Source organism: Xyrauchen texanus, chromosome 25, assembly GCF_025860055.1.
Source record: "Xyrauchen texanus isolate HMW12.3.18 chromosome 25, RBS_HiC_50CHRs, whole genome shotgun sequence".
Lineage (NCBI taxonomy): Eukaryota > Metazoa > Chordata > Actinopteri > Cypriniformes > Catostomidae > Xyrauchen > Xyrauchen texanus.
Genome location: NC_068300.1, coordinates 33,490,228 through 33,510,105, shown reverse-complemented (window position 1 = coordinate 33,510,105; position 19,878 = coordinate 33,490,228). Strand labels below are relative to the sequence as shown.

At 43.0% G+C, this 19,878-nt stretch overlaps 1 protein-coding gene across 1 annotated transcript in view; it reads right to left on the bottom strand.

Annotated features, from left to right (window-relative positions):
* Positions 1 to 15,442, bottom strand: part of LOC127619194 (uncharacterized) — a 37,253-nt gene extending 21,811 nt beyond the window's left edge. Inside the window, exon 1 of the mRNA XM_052091998.1 lies at positions 15,406 to 15,442. The gene's annotated coding sequence lies outside the window, so the exon portion shown is untranslated. The remainder of the gene's footprint in view (positions 1 to 15,405) is intronic.
* Between the last annotated feature and the right edge of the window lie 4,436 nt (positions 15,443 to 19,878).

The following is a 19,878-nucleotide window of genomic DNA, read 5'->3' as shown; positions in this document are numbered from 1 at the left end:
ACCACAATATGAGGAGGGGTGGTTTAATGGGGTAGAAAATTAGACTGTGAAATTTGATACGATTTTCTGGACAAAAAATGTGTGTGCGCTCTCAGTTTGCCTGACAGAAAAACAAATGCAGTTCTATTTGATATCAGGTGACACTGCTCCACATTTATCAGCGATCAAGGCCAAGGCTGTGGGCAGATCTGGGCCCTTCTGTGATAGAATGCATGAAAGCAACAGATTGGGCTGAAATAAGTGCAGTTTGTGAAACAGGAAATAAAGTTTTTGGGACATGTTATCAGACCAAACAGTAAATCCATCTGTGACAAACGTGTACAGGCCATAAAAGATGTGCCAAAACCAATTACAAAAAAACAATTATTGTCATTTTTAGGAATGTGTGCTTATTTATTACATTTATTCCTATTTATGCCATTCTTGAACAGCCTTTACGAGGAAAGGGCTGAGATCATGTGACAAGCCGAGGAGGCATTTGCTAACATGAAAGTACAAATGGCTCTGGCTCCCACTTTGGGTCTGCCAGATGTAAACAAACCGTTTGTTCAGATGGTTGATGAGAAAAATGGGTTTATGACTTCTGTTCTTTTGCAGACTCATGGAGACAGACTGCGACCTGTGGCATATTTTTCAACCAAACTTGATGCAGTAGCAGCAGGTCTACCACACTGTTTGAGGTTTGTGGCAGCTGCTGAACTGGCAGTACTGGCATCCAGGGAATTTGTGGAGTATTCTGATTTAACTTTGATGGTTCCACACGCAGTCTCCATGATTTTGCAAGAACAGAGAACGTCACATTTATCTACAGCCCAATGGCTGAGGTACCACACAATTTTATTGGACATGCCAAACATAACTGTTAAAAGATGCACAACTTTGAACCCTGCCACCCGTCTCCCCACAGAGCAGGATGGCGAGGAACATCACTGTTGTCTGTCAGTGCTTGAACAGGTGTGCACACTGCGTCCAGATCTATTAGACATGCCATTAGACAATTGTGACAATATCCTCTTTGTGGATGGGTCGGCTTCCAAAGATCCACAAACAGGAGAAGAATAAGGTTGGTTACGCGATAACCACTGAATTTGAAGTCGTGACATCTGGCAAACTGCCATCAAATTATTCAGCTCAGGCAGCTGAACTGGTTGCTTTAACAGAAGCATGTAAACTTATGGCAGACAAATGTGTGACAATTTACACAGATTCTCGTTATGCCTTTGGGGTAACACACAATTTTGGTGCTTTATGGAAGCACAGAAAATTTCTCAAGTCAGATGGTCATCCAATATTAAATGCATCTTGTGTGTCTGAGCTTTTGGAGGCCATTCTTTTACTGGAAAAAGTCCTGCAATTTGCAAATGCGCAAATGCACACACTAATGATAACAGTTCAGTCGCAACACGAAATGCACGAGCAGATGCGGCAGCTAAGGTTGAGGCAGCGATGGAGACAAAAGAGACCTCGTGTGCTTTGATATCTGACAATAACCTCGACATTTCTTCTTGTTTACAGAGCATGCAAACTTTTTCCACAGGCGAGGAGAAAAACAAGTGGAAGGCGGCTGGCTGTAGTTTTAAGGAGAATGTGTGGATGAGCTGTGATGGCATGCCTTGTTTACCCAAACACTTCTTTCCTCATTATGGAAAGTTGATACATGGGTTAGACCATGTATCAAACGCGGGGATGGTTGATGGTGAAAATTTTTGCAAAAGATGTGTCATTTGTAACACACATAATGTGGCAAGAGGGATAAAAACACCTATAGTATCTCAACCACCATCAGGGGGGCCTTTTGAGTATCTGATGATGGATTTCATTGAGATAACCCCTTGTGGGAAACAGAAATACTGCCTGGTGATGGTTGACCTGTGGTCCAAATTGGTTGAGGCCTTCCCAACCTCGAAACAAGACTCGGCAGCAGTAGTGAAAGCTCTTTTAACCGAGATTGTTCCGAGATGGGGAATTCCAACAAAAATCAGCTCGGACAATGGGACACACTTTGTCAATGAAGCAATAAAGCAGGTGGGTCAGTTTTGGGGAATTGACATGAGAACACACTGCAGTTACCACGCCGCCAGTGGAGGCACTATTGAGAGGGAGAATCAAACGATCAAGAACAAATTGCTGTGAGGAAACTGGGCTCACATGGGTTAAAGCACTCCCAATTGTGTTGATGTACACCAGAATGAGAAAAAGAGTCAAAACAAATTTAAGTCCATTTGAAATACATTTTGGTAGACCACAATTCATGGGAATAGAGGGGGGGAGACAAAGGCTGCCATCAACAGATCTGTGTGAGAATGACATGTTGAATTATTGCAAAGAAATGTCTTCTCTGTTGTCCAATGTTTGTGTTCAGGTGAAAGCCGCTCAGGGAAAGTTTGCTGAAACCTTCCTACATAAAATCAGGCCTGGCTATTTCGTTGTGATTCGTGACCTGAGGAGAAAGAGCTGGAAGACGAAAAGGTGGCTGGGACCATTCCAAGTCCTACTGACGACTCACACAGCGGTGAAGGTCGCAGAGAGAGCTACGTGGGTTCATGCCAATCACTGGAGGAAAGTTCCGCCAACATCGCAGGAGAATCAACAGGAGGAGATTGTTCCGAGTGAATGTCAATAAACGGTGAGGTCAAGTTTGAACACTTGAGTACCACTATCAGTGGAAGAGCAAGGCCAACCACAGAGAATAACACGGCCTGTGTGCAGAGTGAACCCCATCGTGTGGTCACAAGCAGTAATCATCGTGAAAAGGTACGAACTGAAAAGAATTCAAGAACAATGCGAGATGGTTTAAAGCAGGATGGTCTGACTGCAGGGTCAGAATCAACGTGAAGGACAGAACAGCGGACAACTGTACAGCCGTCATCAATGACAAACAAGTCAACTTCACATGCCCATTCAGCAAGCCACATGAAACTTCACCTGCAGCAGTGTGGGTGTGTGGCAACAGGGCATTTCATCAGATGCCAAAGAAATGTTGTTATCCAGCTTTAATGAATGTGGGTACATCTGTGTATTCGCCAAACAAGGCACCTGGGGTGGGAAGACAAAAAAGAAATGTTGAAATTTTGCCTGGGGTTTTACCAAAGCACTATGCAGGGTACACATTATCTGATCCATGGACGACGCCTGGAGCAAACGTGGGTTGGTCATTGTTCTTAGGGGTGGGTACAACGGTAACAATTAATAATATAAATGGGCTAGCGTGGACAGTATTAGCAATAGCTAATAGCACAGAAAATACTTTGACAATGATAAATGATGAAATGAAACAGTTCATTTCATTGAAACAGCGGTCATTCAAAACAGGTTGGTTCTTGATATGTTAACTGCAGAGAAAGGGGGAGTTTGCAAAATGTTGAGAATGTCTTGTTGTTTCAATATTCCAGATTACAGCGACAACATCACAAATGTAATTGAACACATGAGAAAAGCCGTACAGGAGCCAGAACATGTTGAGAGTACATGGTTTACTTGGTTTATGAATCTCTGTGGAGGATGGGAGTATTGGCTGATTCAAACTATGTTACCAATTGCGGTGATAGGACTGTTGATATTGTTATGTTTACCATGCATTATAACGTGTGTTTCCAGCTCAGTACAGTGACTGGTTAAAGCAGGGATGTCTGTTCAATTGGAAAAAATGACAGTATATCCAGAGGATGATGAACACAAATATGATGATACAAGTAGCGAGAGCTACTGTGAAATGTGTTAAAATGAGGTATGTCTTCCCTTTCTGAGAATGTTTTGATATGTAAAGAGGGTTATAAGCAGCGGTCATCCGTGTTACGAGATGACGTACAAGGAGAGGATTTGAAATGAGGGATTTTATTATACTTTTATTCTTTGTATTTTTATAGCCTGCTGACATAACCAAGAGATGTGACATAACCAAAATGTTAAATTGATGCGTTTTTCCTACTTAATCTGTACACTATTTCTTGTTTATACTGAGGTGACTGAGGGCCTGATTTTATGTCGGAAGTGCAGTAACAGTGTTTAATCATTTAGCCCGGCTTCAGATAAAGTCTTTATTTGCTTGCTAACACTTCAGGGACTATCCCCCAAAAAAACAGCCTAAGCATTTGTTCTTTTCCCAAATGTTATTTCACAAATGTTTAAGGTAGTGATCATTAATGCGAAAATCAGAGATGAAGAGTGTAAGTGTGATGATATTACTTAAAATTTGTCTTATTGTTTATTATTGTGATTAAGTAATCTGAATGATAAAAAGCAGGGAATTGTTGTAGAAATAATACTCATTGTTCAGTAATAGTCATTGCAAAGGAATGCCCCTGTATCTAAGGAATGTAGAGGGGGAGGATCTGCTTCTGTTGGAGACCTTGGGGAAAAGAGGTATAAAAACAATTCAGCCCTCCCTGACAGGGTCACTCATGGCACAGAGTTATTCCTTTGTAATGACTGGGTCCTTCTTGCAAGAATACATTCTTTTAAAAGACTGTTTGATTCAGAGTGTCTCTTACGCAGTGATAATGGTTGGTTAATATTTTGCCACAACACTCCCCAATGGCACCCTGTCAATCAAGGCATGGCAAGCTGATAGAGCAGCCACGTAAACCCTGAGAGTGGCGGGGGCATGTGCCTGCTGATAATTTTTCCTGTAAAGTACTTCTTCTAGTAAAGGGAGCCCTAGCAGGCGAGCCGTCGAGGAGAGACATTATCTCCGAGAACCATACCCTGTTTGGCCAGCACGGTGCTATCAGTAAGAGGCAGGACCCTTGCTGGCAAACTCTGGCCAAGACTCCCGGGGCAGAGAAACTGCATAAAGAGACATTCTGGGCCATGTATGTGCCATCGCGTCCAGACCCAGGGGGGCTGGGTGACTCAGACAGAAGTAGAGGGGACATTGCGCTGTCTGTTGAGAGGTGAAGACGTCCACTTCTGCCCTGTAAAATCTCACCCAGATTTGTTCCACTACCTCGGGTTGGAGTTTCCACTCCCCCATCTGTATTTTCTGTCTGGACAGTAAATCTGCTCCCACATTCAGGCATCTAGAGATATAAAATGTCCAGACTGAAAGGATCTTGCCCTGGGCCCAAAGGAGAATCTGACCTATTTGATGATTTATGTAAGAGACTGCTGCTGTGCTGTCCAACCGCACCAGAACATGGCAGCCTCTCAAATGCTGGAGGAAGTATTTCAGGGCCAGAAATACCACCATCAACTCGAGGCAGTTGATGTGCTACTCGAGCTGATGACCCTCCCATTCCCCTTGAGCTGGACGACCTCTTAAGACCGCACCCCAGCCCGTAAGGGAGGCATCTGTTGTTAGCAATTTGTGATGGCAAGAAAAACCTAGAGTGGGACCCAAATTTAGGAACCAGGGCCTGAACCACATAGAAAGGATATGAAGCATGCGGCGTGTAACCCTTATCTGCCTTAGGGGACTGGCCCTTGGATGAAATCCCCTGGCTTTTGGCCACAACTGAAATGGTCTCATGTGCAGAAGGCCCAAAGGGATCACAGAGGACGCAGATGCCATGAGACCTAGTATTCATTGACACTGACGAACAGTGCAACCTTGGCCTAGCCTGACTTTGCTCAGGGTGTTCTGATTGGACACAATTCGAGCGGGAGACAACGCATCGTGATCGAATTCCATAAAATGCCCAGATCTGTAATTTCCTGAGTGGTAGAGAGAACGCTCTTTTTGACGCTGAGTCTCAGACCCAGAGAAACCAGATGAACTAAGACGATATCCCTGTGCTGAACAGCCAGTTCTTGTGACTGTGCTAGTATCACCCAGTCATCTATGTAATTGAGAATGCGGATGCCCCGGAGTAGCAAAGGAGCCAGTGCTGCATCCATGCATTTTGTGAATGTGCAGGATGATAGGGCTAGGCCAAATGGAAGAACCCGATATTGGAAAGCTTCGCCCCTGAAAGCAAACCTCAGGAACTTCCTCAGGAGTCCATGAGATTGATTGTAACCAACCAATCGTGATGTTGGTTTTGAGACACGACTGTCTTGACAGTTAACATCTTGAATTTGAACGCCCTGATTGAGTGATTCAAGTCTTGAAGGTCTAAAATCGGACGCAACCCCCCACGCTTCTTGGGAACCAGGAAGTATCTGCTGTAGTAAACTGACTCTTTCTCTGGAAGGGGAACATGTTTATGGCCACTTTGACCAAGAGATTTAACAGTTCTTTCCACAGAAGACATGCTGGTTCCAGTTTCACGGTAGTAGATACCATGCCGTTGAAACGTGGAGGACGGCGATCGAATTGAATTCTGTAGCCTTTTTCTACTGTTCTTAGAACCCACATAGAAACACCTGGCAGTAGCTTCCACACTGCCAGGTTCTCTGATATGGGTATCAATTTTGACAGTTCCTGTTGAGGGGATGTCGAGTATTCTGCATCCTGGACTAAGGCAGGAAGCAACGGAACACTCAACATTTTGCCGGAAACCTCTAACTCACGAAACACCAGAGGCAGCAGGAATGGAGAGGTTTCGTGGGGGTATCGGGAAGGTACAGGTGTATGCTTCACGTGCCCCGATCCGAGTGGGGCTACCCCCACAAGGCTGGGCGCAAGACCGCCAGAGTTTTTTCTTCTTAGAAATGACTGCCCTGAGGTCTTGCTTTGGGGGCTGTTGAGGGCGACGAGCTGGCCCCCAGTCTCTACGAGGGGGCGCATGACTCGCCACAATTTGTTTTTGAGCCTCCCTTCTAGAAGGACCGGGGTGGTGCTGGGTGGCCAACGGCCCCTCCCCTGAGTGCGGCGAGGAAGGAGTTGTCCGAGGGCTTCCTCTTGACTCTTTGCCTCCTGGCACCTGGTGATAATTACATTCATAGCATCACCAAATAAGCCAGAAGGCAAAACCGGGGCATCGAGAAGGAAAACTTTGTCCTTGTCTCTGATGCCCGACAGGTTGAGCCATAGACCGGCCAATCGTGCGAGCCATCTGCTTGGTCGTGTGGAGAGACAGATCCGTGGCTTGACGAAGCTCAGAGAAAGCCTCTCAATCGACTGTGGTGCCCGTACTCAGGTCCTTCAACAGATCGGCCTGGTATGCCTGTAACACTGCCATAGTGTGCAGGGCAGCACCAGCCTGACCTCCTGCCTGATAAGCCTTCCCCACAAGCGTGGAGGTGGTCCTGCGTGGCTTTGTGGGGAGAGTGAGTCACTTTAGTGATGATGCCAAGCCAGGTGAGAGATAACCCGCAAGTGTCTCTTCTACTGGCGGCATCACTGAATACTCCTGTGCCTCAGCACCCACGATAGTAGAATATGTCGAATATGTGCCACATGAATGGCTGGACCCAGGGTTTCCCAGCAAAAGATTACCCAAAGCATCACACTCCCTCCACCGTCTTGTTGTCTTCTAACATTTCTGTGACCCTTGCCACAGTAGACCTTCTATCGGTTCAGACCAGATGGGATAGCCTTTGTTGCCCTTGCACATGGCTGAGCCTTTTGTGTTTTTTTTTTGTATGTCTTTTTTGTGTGTCTCTCCCACTGATCACTGGTAGGCGCTCACCGCTGCTGATTGGGAGCACCATTATATGTTGGGACATGTGCCGACAAGCCTTGCCATTTCAGAGATGCTCGGACCCAGTCATTTGGCCATAACAATTTGGCCCTTGTCAAGTTGCTCAGGTCTTTACTCCTGCCCATTTCTCCAGCATTCAACACATTGAACTGTGTTGTTCACTTACCATCTAATTTACCCATACCTTGACATGTGGCCTTGTTAGGAGATTATTAAAATTATTCACTTCACCTGTATCATAACAGTCATAATGTTTTGACACATCAGTGTATAGCAGAGGATGCAGCAGACCACCATTATCTGACAAAATTTGGATGACTGAACAGAATCACTGACTACTGTAATCCAGACACCTCAATAATTTTGTGTAACATGCTGAGAGTGTGTTTGACTACCCCGCTCATCTGGATATATGCCAGGTTATAACACTCTTATCCATCATTTGATGAATTACAGCTGATATGATTGATAGAAAAATTATTTTACTGCCTTCTTTCTTCCGGTCGGCAGAAAGCAATTTAATCTAAATTGCCCCATTTTCCTGAATGAATCACAATAATAAGCCTAATTTACATGAAATGAGACTTAATAAAAAAAAAACTTAAAACACAGCACAATTGCAGTGCTGGGTGCGTTGGTTAAACTAGATTGTGGGTGGTTAGTGAATAAGACGCAGGTTTTTGTGCAGAAATGCCATGCTCCAAAATGGATTACTATGTACTGTTTAGTTAATTCTCTACTGAATGTTTTAGTCATCTCATAATGAAGAACTTAAATAAATTTACACTAAACATTCCAAAAATCAAATTACACCTCAGAGTGTAATCGTACCGCATACCAATAATGCAACTATTTGTCATAAATAATTAGCATCTTATTCTAGATTATTCCAAACAAATATATGTTTTATACAGGCTCAAATAGTTATCTGAAAAAGACTACTGTGGTGAACAATCACATTCCAGGATCCAGTTTATGGCAGAGACCCCTCCCTGTCAAGGCAAGGAAGAGTGGCTCCATTTTGATTGGATTGTGGCAGGACCAACACCAACAAATGCCAAGCAGAACCATCAGATAAGATACTCAGACAACTACAAGATACTTCAGATATTAAGGCCCTCAACCTTCCATCACATTGGAAAATACTTCTCATTGGCCATGAGTGGTTTCTTAGCAACCTCTCAAACCCCCCATCCTAAGGTTTGCCCTAAGACCAGAGGTGAGAAGGACCACAAAAATTATTCAAGAACACTCAAAGAAACATTAACTCTTTCCCCGCCAGCGTTTTTAAAAAAAGTTGCCAGCCACCGCCAGGGTTTTTGACGATTTTCGCTAAACTTTAATGGCCCGCAGAATATTTTGTTCCATGAATATATGAAGATGCTATATATCAAAATAAAGATCTGAGCCTCTGCTTTTAGGCAAAAAAAAAAAAAACTATTTTATTTTATCTTTATTTGTTCTTTTTTTATTGCCACTTGAACAGAGGTAGGTTTTGTCAAAAACAACATTTCGGACAAAAAGCTGAGAAAAAGGCATTTTTATCAAACAAGTGCTTTAGTATTAGTATGGTGTTCCACTTCACGTTTGAGATGATCGCAGTCTGTTTCTTTGATCAAAGAGTTGCATACTCTTTCAAAACATGCCCGCGGGTCTTCCTTACCGTATACCACCTAAAACACAGATACCCGGAAAATTCCGTGTTTGGCGGGGAAGCGTTTTTTCATAAAACCCGGAAAATTCCGTGTTTGGCGGGGAAAGAGTTAACTTACCATGTGGGAAAAGCTGAAACAAAGAAGTCACAAAAACAAATCTTTACACACAAACTTTTACTCCTAACATGGAGACCAACTGCAACACATCCACTCCATGTTTGTTCACAGAACTATTTATGTCAATTGCAGATGTCCTACGGTGGTATAAATGAATGCATGCATAATATTGAATCTTTCAATATCATGTTTGGTCTCTATATCGTCAGAAAAATTCCAAGATTATTTCTGAAGAGGTTTGGAAAAGGAACAATGCATAGATAAAACTTTAAAGACACTGTTTTAACTCTGAACCTTAGACTATGCAAATGAGTAACATAGAGAGAAGGGAGGATGAGCCACACTGTGTGGGCCCCCACTGATGTCAGCAGCCAGTCATAACCCTGAAACGGGAAGACACTAAACTGAAATCTCCTCATCAGGAAGGTATAAAACTATCTTCTGACCTGAGATTCGGGAGGTATGGAACCAATGGATGACCTTTTCTCCTAGGCTTTGTGCAACATATGTTAAATTTGGTGGACACTCTGGGGGAGGTGGATCTTGGGCATGGGCTTGAATGATTTCGGTCATGACTTCCCATCGAACCGGAATCAGGATTAGAGAAGTAAAGATGATTGGTTCTGGAGTGGAATTTTGAGGGTAGGAGTCATACTGTTGTGATAGTGAGTCTGCCTTGATGAAGCTTGGTGTTTCCTCTTCTTAGCTTGGACGTGAGTGGGGATGCGATAGCGCTGAAGTTCCTGATGAAACTTCTATAGAAATTAGCGAACCTAGGAATCATTGTAGCTCCTTCACGGAGGAAGGTTGAGGCCAATTCAACACTGCCTGAACCTTACTGTCGTCCTTGGCTACCCCCTCAGGACTGATGATGTAACCTAAGATGGAGAAGGATTTCACACTTTTCGGCCTTGGTGTACGGTTGATGCTCAGTTAGGAGTTTCAGGACTGCTCTGAACTGTTTAATGTGCTTTTCCAAGGTGTCTGAATAAATTAAGTTATTGCCAATATAAACAAACTGCCAATGATTTGACATGTCCCTGAACACATAGTTTATAAATGACTGGAATACTGATGGACCAGCCATGACTGGTTAGCCAATCCGAACGGCATAACCTGATATTCATAGTGTCCACTACTGGTGAAAAATGCCATCTTCCATTCATCCCCTTCACGGATGTGAATGAGATTATATACTCTGCAGAGATTGAGTTCGGTGAAGTATTTAGCTGTTCGCAGTTGTTCTAATGCAGCCGGGACAAGAGGTAATGGTAAAAGATGATATAAAGATGCGTCTTCTCCATGTCCAGAATTCCAACTTGTAGGGTGATGTCTGTGGTGGTGCTTTGGATGTAACCAGTTCCCAGAGGGCGTCCATCTAGCGCTGCCACTGCCAAGGGAGATTCACAGGGGATTAGTGGTATCTCATATCGTTGAGCTAAATCTTCATAAATAAAACTGCCCGCTGCACCAGAATCAATTAGGACCATAGTTATGATGGTATTTGTAGAGAACGTTATCTTTACAGGTACTTTACAGAACGGATGTACTCAGCCTAGGAGTATATGGTTGAGGTGGGCGAGTTGGGCAGTTCGCTCTCAGATATCCCGATTGCCCGCAATTCAGACCAATATGTTCTCTTAAGCTGCATTCTCGCTCCTCTGTGGATAGATGAGTTCGTCCCAGTTCAGTGTCATTTGTGGGGAGATTTGCTTGATGAAGTGGATTGGATCTTTTTGGCCTCAGAGTGTATGAGATTGTCAGTACGGATCGCTAGATCAATTAATTGGTCCAGTGTTCTCCCCTTGTCATGACAGGCCAGCTCAGATTGCACCTCGCTGTTTATTCCTTTACAAAACAGGAGTTTTAACGTGTCATCAACCCACACAGTCTGAGCGGCAAGAGTGTGAAACTATAGAGCATATACTGAGCTGCGGTATTTCTACCCTTTCTGAGTGAAAGCAGCTGATCCTCTGAACTTTCCCCTCCTTAGGGGTGTTCAAAAACTTCTCATAACCACTGGATGAAGTCATTGAAGGAGGCGAGACTCTGGCCCTGGTTTGCGCAGACCTGTCGCCCAGTCCAACGCTTTTCCGGTAAGCAATGAACACCCAAGGAAAAATGTACTGTCATCCATGGGATATAACATGGACTGTTGCACCATAAACATAGAACATTGCATTAGAAATCTTTTACATCTTGCTGGTGTACCGTCAATTTTGTCAGGATAAGATAGACATGGATTATGGAAACTGGATTTGGTACCTGGCTCTGATGTACAGCTAATAAATTTGCTTGAGCTGACACCTCGGTGGACAATTGCATGATGACCACTGGATCTGTAGTTGCGAAGTCTTCTGTAAAAATGACTGGGATTAAGATCCATGTGCAGTTTATTAAACAACAGCACAATCAGAATACAAAACATGCGTGGGTCAAAATACCAAGAATAACAACATTAACATAGACAGAGCAGTAATTGTGGCCACAACAGGCAGAAGGTCAGGGCAGGCAGCAGACAAATACAATATCCAGATAAAAGAAGCAGGGTCAGATTGCAGGCAGTAATCATGGTCACAACTGGCAGAAGGTCAGGGCAGGCGACAGACAGACAGACAGACAGACAGACAGACAGACAGACAGACAGACAGACAGACAGACAGACAGACAGAGAGAGAGACAGAGAGACAGAGAGACAGACAGAGAGACAGACACAATATTCAGATAAACAAAGCAGGGTCAGAAGACAGACAGTAATTGTGGGTTAAAAGCTATATGTAGCCACATCAAAACAAGACTTAGCACTGAGCCTAGCTTGCTCAATGCTTAAATAGTCCGTGAAATTGGGAACAGGTGTGTATGCAATCAGTAAAGCTCTGGGATTTGTAGTCCAATTGCTAATACTCAGGAGAGAGAGACCTCCGGTGGCAGATGAGAGGATTTTCAGAGGTGGTGTTCATGACACATATTAGTGCCATATTGTAGGATTTGTTAGTTATTCTTATTTATCTATTTGTAAATAATACAGATTTTATTACATATGTGTGTTCCTTGTGTTGATGATACAGAAGAGCTTTAAAGGGTTAGGCTGCTCTCAAATCCTTCAGATTATTCCGATAACCAACTCCCTACAATGTTTTATTTTTTGAATGGAGCATTTGGATAATGTTTTATACTGTTAAGGTATTCCTTAAGTGATCAAAAATCACCATGTACTTTGTTGCCTTGTGTGAGGCCCAGTTCATTTTAATTGGTGCTAGGGTGATTATCACTACACTGCTAAGTGTTAAAGCAAGTGCTCTTTTCCCTTCGTTCAGGCTTTGACAATATTTGACTTTACCCCATACCACATACAGATCAGAGCAGCCACAACTGCGAATCTGGCTCTTTACTCCTTACTTTTGCAAGGGAATCACAACCCCTTGATCAAAAGTTCCATATTCAAATGCACCCCCCAATAAAAATGTAAAATCAGACACAGCTGTGGAAAAAAACCTGAACCACATAAACAAGTCTAGGATTGAGCTGTATAAACACAGAAGATGTAGCCTACAACTTATTTGGGACCTCAACATATTTTTGGTCCAACCTCAAGAGTGGGAAAATCTTGTGTGAGAGTCTGTCTGAGTGAATTAGTGCAGAGTTTCCCAAAAGTTTTATTGTGAGACCTATGTTGAAGACCTTAAATCAACATTAAGTAATGTCATACTGGATATTATACAACTGTTAGTTCAGGTCATCAGATTTGTTTGAACAAATGACATAAATGCTGATAGTTATTATACCTAACAAATTCTCACCTTATTTTACCAGGGTAAATCTAGTAATCTTTTTTATTTTTATTATGAATGTGTATTTATACCACTAAAGTTTGTGTTATATAAAAATAGCATTAATTTTAGGATTTATATATATTTTGTGTGTTCAGGTTACAGTCTTTCCACTGGAAGCTTGAGCCGTGCGTGCAGTGTTGCGTCCCTGAAGCCGCAGTAAGACGATTGATGAGGTGCTATTTAAACCACACAAAAATAATCTTAAGTGCAAAAATGCACAATAAACTAGGGCTGCAAATTTTATAGAAAAACGTATTGCATTTACGATTACAGAAAATGTACTATTACAGCCTTTAATTTAAGTCTGCTCCTGTTGCATCAACGGTTTCTATTTAAAAAGTATTTTTCTAGCTGTTGTGTCTTCTAACCAATCAGAGACATGTCCGTTGAGTAATGAAATGACAATGGCCAATCAGAGACACTTGTCCTATCAGTAATGGCAATTGATCCTAAATTGCAAGTTTAAAACAGTCTCATGTCCAGATGCTTGCTTTATGTTTCACCTCTGCTCGCCGTGCCACACGAAAATTAATACAGAAGAAACATCACCTGACACTCGAAAAGAAGCTGGAAAAACAAAGCGAGTAGAAGCTAAAAAAAAGTTTCTATAAACAGCTAAGAGGAACTTTAGTTCCTCATGTGTAAAAAAGATCAAAACTAGTAGTTTTGAGTAAAAGTACCTAAAACGAGATTTCGTTCCAGCAGTATGAAAGGGCCTTAAACAGTATGTGGTTGATGCACTGTGACCTTGTGGGCTGACCTTTGACCCCTTCTGATTAGGAATAGGATCAGTAGTTGAGAGGGCATGAATGATGTCACAATATTTCTAGTCTCACACACACGCACGCACACACACACAGACACATATACACACACACACACACACACACAGACACATATACACACACACACACACACACACAGTTATTTTGATGATGACAGTCTACTGGCAGTACATTTAGGCATTCCAGTAAAAGGCAAGATTATGGGATCTGACTCACAGATCAGGGACTGGCAGGACAGATGTTTTATCAGAAATGACTGATTAAAAATCCAAGTTATATGTGTGTGTGTCTTTGCCTGCAAGACTTAAATTTCAGTGTGAACAGCCAAGACTTTACAGTCAGAGGCAGAAGATGAATGTATTATTAAAGGAAAGAATGGATGTAGCAGACAATAACACCATGTGTTGGTGTATAGAAAACATTGTGTTTGTTAAAATATGCATTAAAATGAATGGCTGTTTTCATTTTATGAGCAACTATTTCTGCAGTATTTTGCTGCTCGCTTTGCTGTTTTGCTAATACCACAGATGTGTTTGTGAGCAAAACCCTGCTGAAAAATTCACTAGCTTGTCAAACCTGGTCATTAGCTGATCCATGTTGCTCCAGATTGGTATAGATGATCAATCTGTTAGACGACCTGCTGATGGACCTGTTTTTGACCTGGTAGAGCACCGTGGTCAGACTGGTTAAAGCTAGCCCACCCAGCATAAACTTGTTGATAAGACAACTTTGCCTGACGTTTCAACAACGTTGATATTTGGTTGAAAAGTGAAAGGTGAATAGCCTCTTTTCAGGTCGTTGAAAAGACATCTATAAATAGAAGTCCCTCTACATCTAAATTTGGTTACAAAGTTAAAGCTGAAAAGACATCTGTTTCAACAACTTGAATTCAATGTAATTTCAACCTTGAATTCATAAATATATATTATATTCATTATATTATGATATTATAATTACTACTAATTACTCTCAAAATAAGACAATTGACAAAAAATTACCAAAAAAACATTGTCACATGTCAGATACATCAGTCAGACCGTCCAGGGGCATGTTATGTATGTGCAATAAAAAAAAACTTCTAAATATTCTCTGAGTATGTCTTGAGAAATAACAGCCAGGAGATGAACCCAACATCGATTGAAATGAGAAGTGGAACATCTTATATCACTTCCATGATGTGATGGGTGACTGGAAGAGTTGGAGCAATCCCTTATAGAGCTAGACAGCCCTGTTACACCAAGGGATACAGAAAAATGCTTTGATTGATTATGTACTGAACTGAGAATAAAGTGTTCTATTCAAACAAACCAACTTCACACTACAAACCCAGCTGCCTCAGAACTCCAGTTAAACTACAATATTCTAGCTAGGCTAACATTATGCTATAGCTGCTAACAGAAATCTAGCTTCTTCAGCTTACATTGCAACTGATTAACTCAACTAAACTTAATTTCTGTATCATCCAAATAAATGATAATTACTTAAAACGTACCCAGTTCAACGTGTGTCTGTGTCTCTGTCGCTCTCGCTCTCGGTTTCATAACATATGTTAGAGAATGAGAGATCTTGTCTGCCTTTTTTCACTAACCCCACCCTTCTCCTCCTCCACACCCACCAGCAACAATTTTTAATTTTGAGTGACCAATCAGTCAAAACAAATTACTTTGGTGTTCTGTACTGCTATCACCTGAAATTCATATCCTCTGTATGAATGTGTGTGTGTGTGTGTGTGTGTGTTTGTGCATTTGTGTCACATTTTATATATAATAATGACACTCCACATTTCACAATACATTTTATATTAAAGAGCAGTTATTTGTATGGCATGTTTTAAACAAATGTATATTTTTATAAATATATTTAAGTTTTTGAACAGCAGTAATTATGTTCAAAAATCCTCAGAAAGACTCATTTGGATTTAGTCTACACAACACATATTTTCATCGAGGTATTATTCCCACTTGCTGCAATGTGATCTAATTTTGATGGCTGTATTAGGGCTATACATGGTCTAAAACAGACATCCATCTTGGGATAAATTTGGATCAAATTAGATGGACTAAACAAAGCCCAATTTTCAACAACTATTTTTGGGCTAACTTAAGTCAATGACGGGCCTACCAGATTTAACCCAAAAATACAACATCCACATGATATCTGGGGCTTGGTGGGAGTAGACCTTCTAGGACAAACAACAAACCAGCAACCATGCTCCAAAAAACAGCTTTAACTGTTATTTTTTTGTTTGTTTTTGTTTTTTCTCCCCCAATAGTTTGTCCAAGTTGGTCTAGATGGTTGAATGGCTAGACAACCAACTAGTGGAGCTGTTTTTTTTTACCTGGTAGAACATCTGGCAAGCTGTTTATAGCTAGTAGACAACTTGAACCAAAAACAAACCATTTATCATGTTCCTTAGCTTAACATGTTTTTCCATTAGTTGATCCAAGCTGGTTTAGATTGGGGAATGGCTGGACAACCACCTTGTGGAACTATTTTTTTTGTGTTGTTGTTTTTTTTTTTTTTTTTTTACCTGGTAGAGCATCTGGTCAAGTTGGTTAGAGCTGACAGACCACCTTGGACCAATATCAAACCAGCTACCATGTTCCAAAAACCAGCTTGAGCTGTTTTTTCCATTAGCTGCTCCAAGCTGGTCTATATTGTTGAACAGTCGGACAACCAGCTCATGGACCTGTTTTGGACCTGTTAGAGCATCTGGTCTAGTTGTTTTAAACTGGTAGACCACATTGGACCAACAACAAACCTGCTACCATGTTCTGAAGATCAGATTGAACTTTTCTTTTCATTAGCTGGTCCAAGCTGGTTTAGATGACTGAACAGCTGGACACCACGGTCAGTGTGTTAAGATCTGGTAGAACACCTTGGACCTGGTTTTTCCTACAAGGAAACATCTCAGTTCATACTAAAATAGTTATTTGTGTATTTTTTTTAAAGAAATGTGGATATGTTTGTCTGTATTAAGCTAATGCCATATTATAAACAAATCACACACATACTTTCCTTTGAGCAGACTACATTTACACTGCATATATGCATGTGCCTTCTCATTGAACTGCTGAAGGCAATTGTCTGAACACATCTCAAATGGCAGGCCTATAAATCGAGAAGGAAGCCTTTCACAAAGAGAGCAAGTCAACATTTATAAGTCAACAGACTAATGATCTAACCACCCGCCAGGAGGGCAGGGTGCAGGTACAAGTGAACGACCTTGTCTTCATTGGTCGTCTTGGCAACCTAGTCACCCAATCTGTCAAGCACTTATTTTCTGCATGGTGGGAAAGCATGTTTTATCCACGACCCCCATCAGCCTCTGTTCAATGGACTACAATTACCAGCCATTGGGCATGGGAGTCAGGTTTGTGCAAGTGCCGCCAGTCAGGGCTAAAGGATAGCACATTACAAAAGCAGGCTCAAATGAACACTAGAGAAACAAGAGGTCTGGCGATGAATGCCCCCTTCTCTTCCACCTTTTCTTTCAGCTGGTTTTCAAATTTAGCTGAGGAGGAAGAAAAGGTTGGAGGAGAAAAGAAGGACAGAAGTGAGTGGCATAACATTTTATATTTCTTCTAACTCTCCCAGTTTTCTTGTCCTCTTTGCTTGTTGTCTTTGGTCTGTAGATTTTTCTACATTGCAATGGGATTTCCCTTTTATGCCTTCCCCATCTCTCTCTCCCTTCCTAGTCCTTCATCCTAATTGATTTATCTTTAGCTTAGTGCAGTGTCTAGAAGAGGAACATTGTGACATGGCCTATTTTGCTGCAACAAGGCTCTTCCATTAGCATTGAGTCTGTAAATAAATAAATAACCATAACAAAAAGTGGTCTCATAGGAAAAGGAAACAGTCTCACATTCTGGTCGTCTTTCTTACGGTTTCTAAGAGTCTGTATATGTCATTCAGCTCTCTCCCTAGGGCAACTGACATACAGAAAAAAGAATCTAAAGAACTCTTGGCTGAATGATTTAGATACAGTATCATAGTTTGTAAAGGACACAATGATTTGAATAAGATTTCTCAGATGTCTCTACGTCATTCACCCAAATGCCCCCCTATGAAGGCAAAAAATGATACAGGAAGAATTTCCCCTCCTTCAAAATTATTACATTGTTGCAAACTATGCAATGTAGAAGTTAAAGCACATCAGTGTGTGTAATGCATAAAAATGGCATGCTTTGACTGAACAAATTGCATTTAATGTCTTAAATAAAATATTTGAACCCCTTAACCTGTGCCCCTTTGAATCGGAATCTGAATCAGAAAAAGCTTTATTGCTGTAACGATTACCCTGTCTTGTTTCTCTGTTGCCCTTTTGTTTACCATTTGTTGTCACTTTTGCACTTCTTAGTTTTCACTTTAGTCCCTTATTTAACTCCATAGTCCACCCTGTCTCGTTTCACTGTTGCCCTCTTGTTTTCCATCTTGTCACTTTTGCACTTCTTAGTTTTCACTTTAGTCCCTTATGTAATTCCATAGTCCTTGTTTGCGTTCGTGTTCACTGTTCATTGTTTACACCTGCCCTTGTTAATTTGCCTTTGGTTTCTGTTAATCACCTTGTTATCTTGTTTGAGTTCTGTTCTTTCATTGGCCACCTATCCCATGTTTGTGTATTTATACCCTGTGTCTTTGTTCTGTCTTTGTTGATCGTTGTTTGATGTTTGCCTGATGTTTGCGTCTCTCCCTTGTTCCCTGTTTGTCTCTACCGTGGTTACCTTATCTAGTTTATGTTTCTTTTCCCCATCGTGGGTTGTTCTTTTGTTCGTTTAGTGTTTTGTTACCAAATAAACTCAAACTGCGTTTGGATCCGCATCTCTTCGTCAGCCTCATTATTCAGACGTAACAGAACGATCGACCACTATGGATCCAGCAGTTATACGGGCCAACTGCCGGTTGCTCAACCTCAAACAAGAAGGCCGCCCTGTTGAAGACCACATCAGCGACTTCCTCGTGCTGGCGAAGTTCACAGACTTCCCGGACTCAGCCCTGGTGGTCTTCTTCAGGGACACTTTACACGGTTCGCGCAGGGAGCGTTTGCCGCCGGCAACGCTTGGTTGGACTCTCCACGACTTCCTGGAGGCGACCTTACTGGTCTGCGGCTCACCCTACACCGTGGTCTTCGCCGAGGAGGATTCCACCTCTCCTCCCACTGTGGTGACTCCCCAATCGTCCTTGGCGCTTCCTGTCGCACCAGCCCCACCTGTCAGCGAGCCCGTCCCCACGCCAGTCGCCTTCCATGAGCCAGCGCGGCCCACTGCGTCTGCCCGGAGGAGGGAGAGAAGACGGGCTTCCGCCTCCCGGCCCGCGCCAGCCCCGGTCTGCGAGCCAGAGCCCACGCATGTCACTGTGAGCGAGCCTGAGCCCTCGACCGTCCCCGAGCCAGTGCCTGTAGCCTCAAACGTCAATGAGCCAGTGCCGTTAGCCTCAAACGTCAATGAGCCAGTGCCGTTAGCCTCAAGCGTCCACTGAGCCAGCGCCTGTAGCCTCGACCGTCCCTGAGCCAGCGCCTGTAGCCTCGACCGTCCCTGAGCCAGCGCCTGTAGCCTCGACCGTCCCTGAGCCAGCGCCTGTAGCCTCGACCGTCCCTGAGCCAGCGCCTGTAGCCTCGACCGTCCCTGAGCCAGCGCCTGTAGCCTCTGACCGTCCCTGAGCCAGCGCCTGTAGCCTCGACCGTCCCTGAGCCAGCGCCTGTAGCCTCGACCGTCCCTGAGCCAGCGCCTGTAGCCTCGACCGTCCCTGAGCCAGTGCCAGTAGCCATGACCGTCCTTGAGCCAGTGCTAGAAGCCATGACCGTCCAAGAGCCAGTGCCAGTAGCCATGACCGCCCAAGAGCCAACGCCAGTGGTCGTGCCCATCCTAGAGCCAGCACCTCTCGAGCCTTCTAGGGCTCCTCCTCCCGAGCTTTCCAGAGCTCAGCCATCCGAGTTTCCCGAGCTTTCCAGAGCTCAGCCATCCGA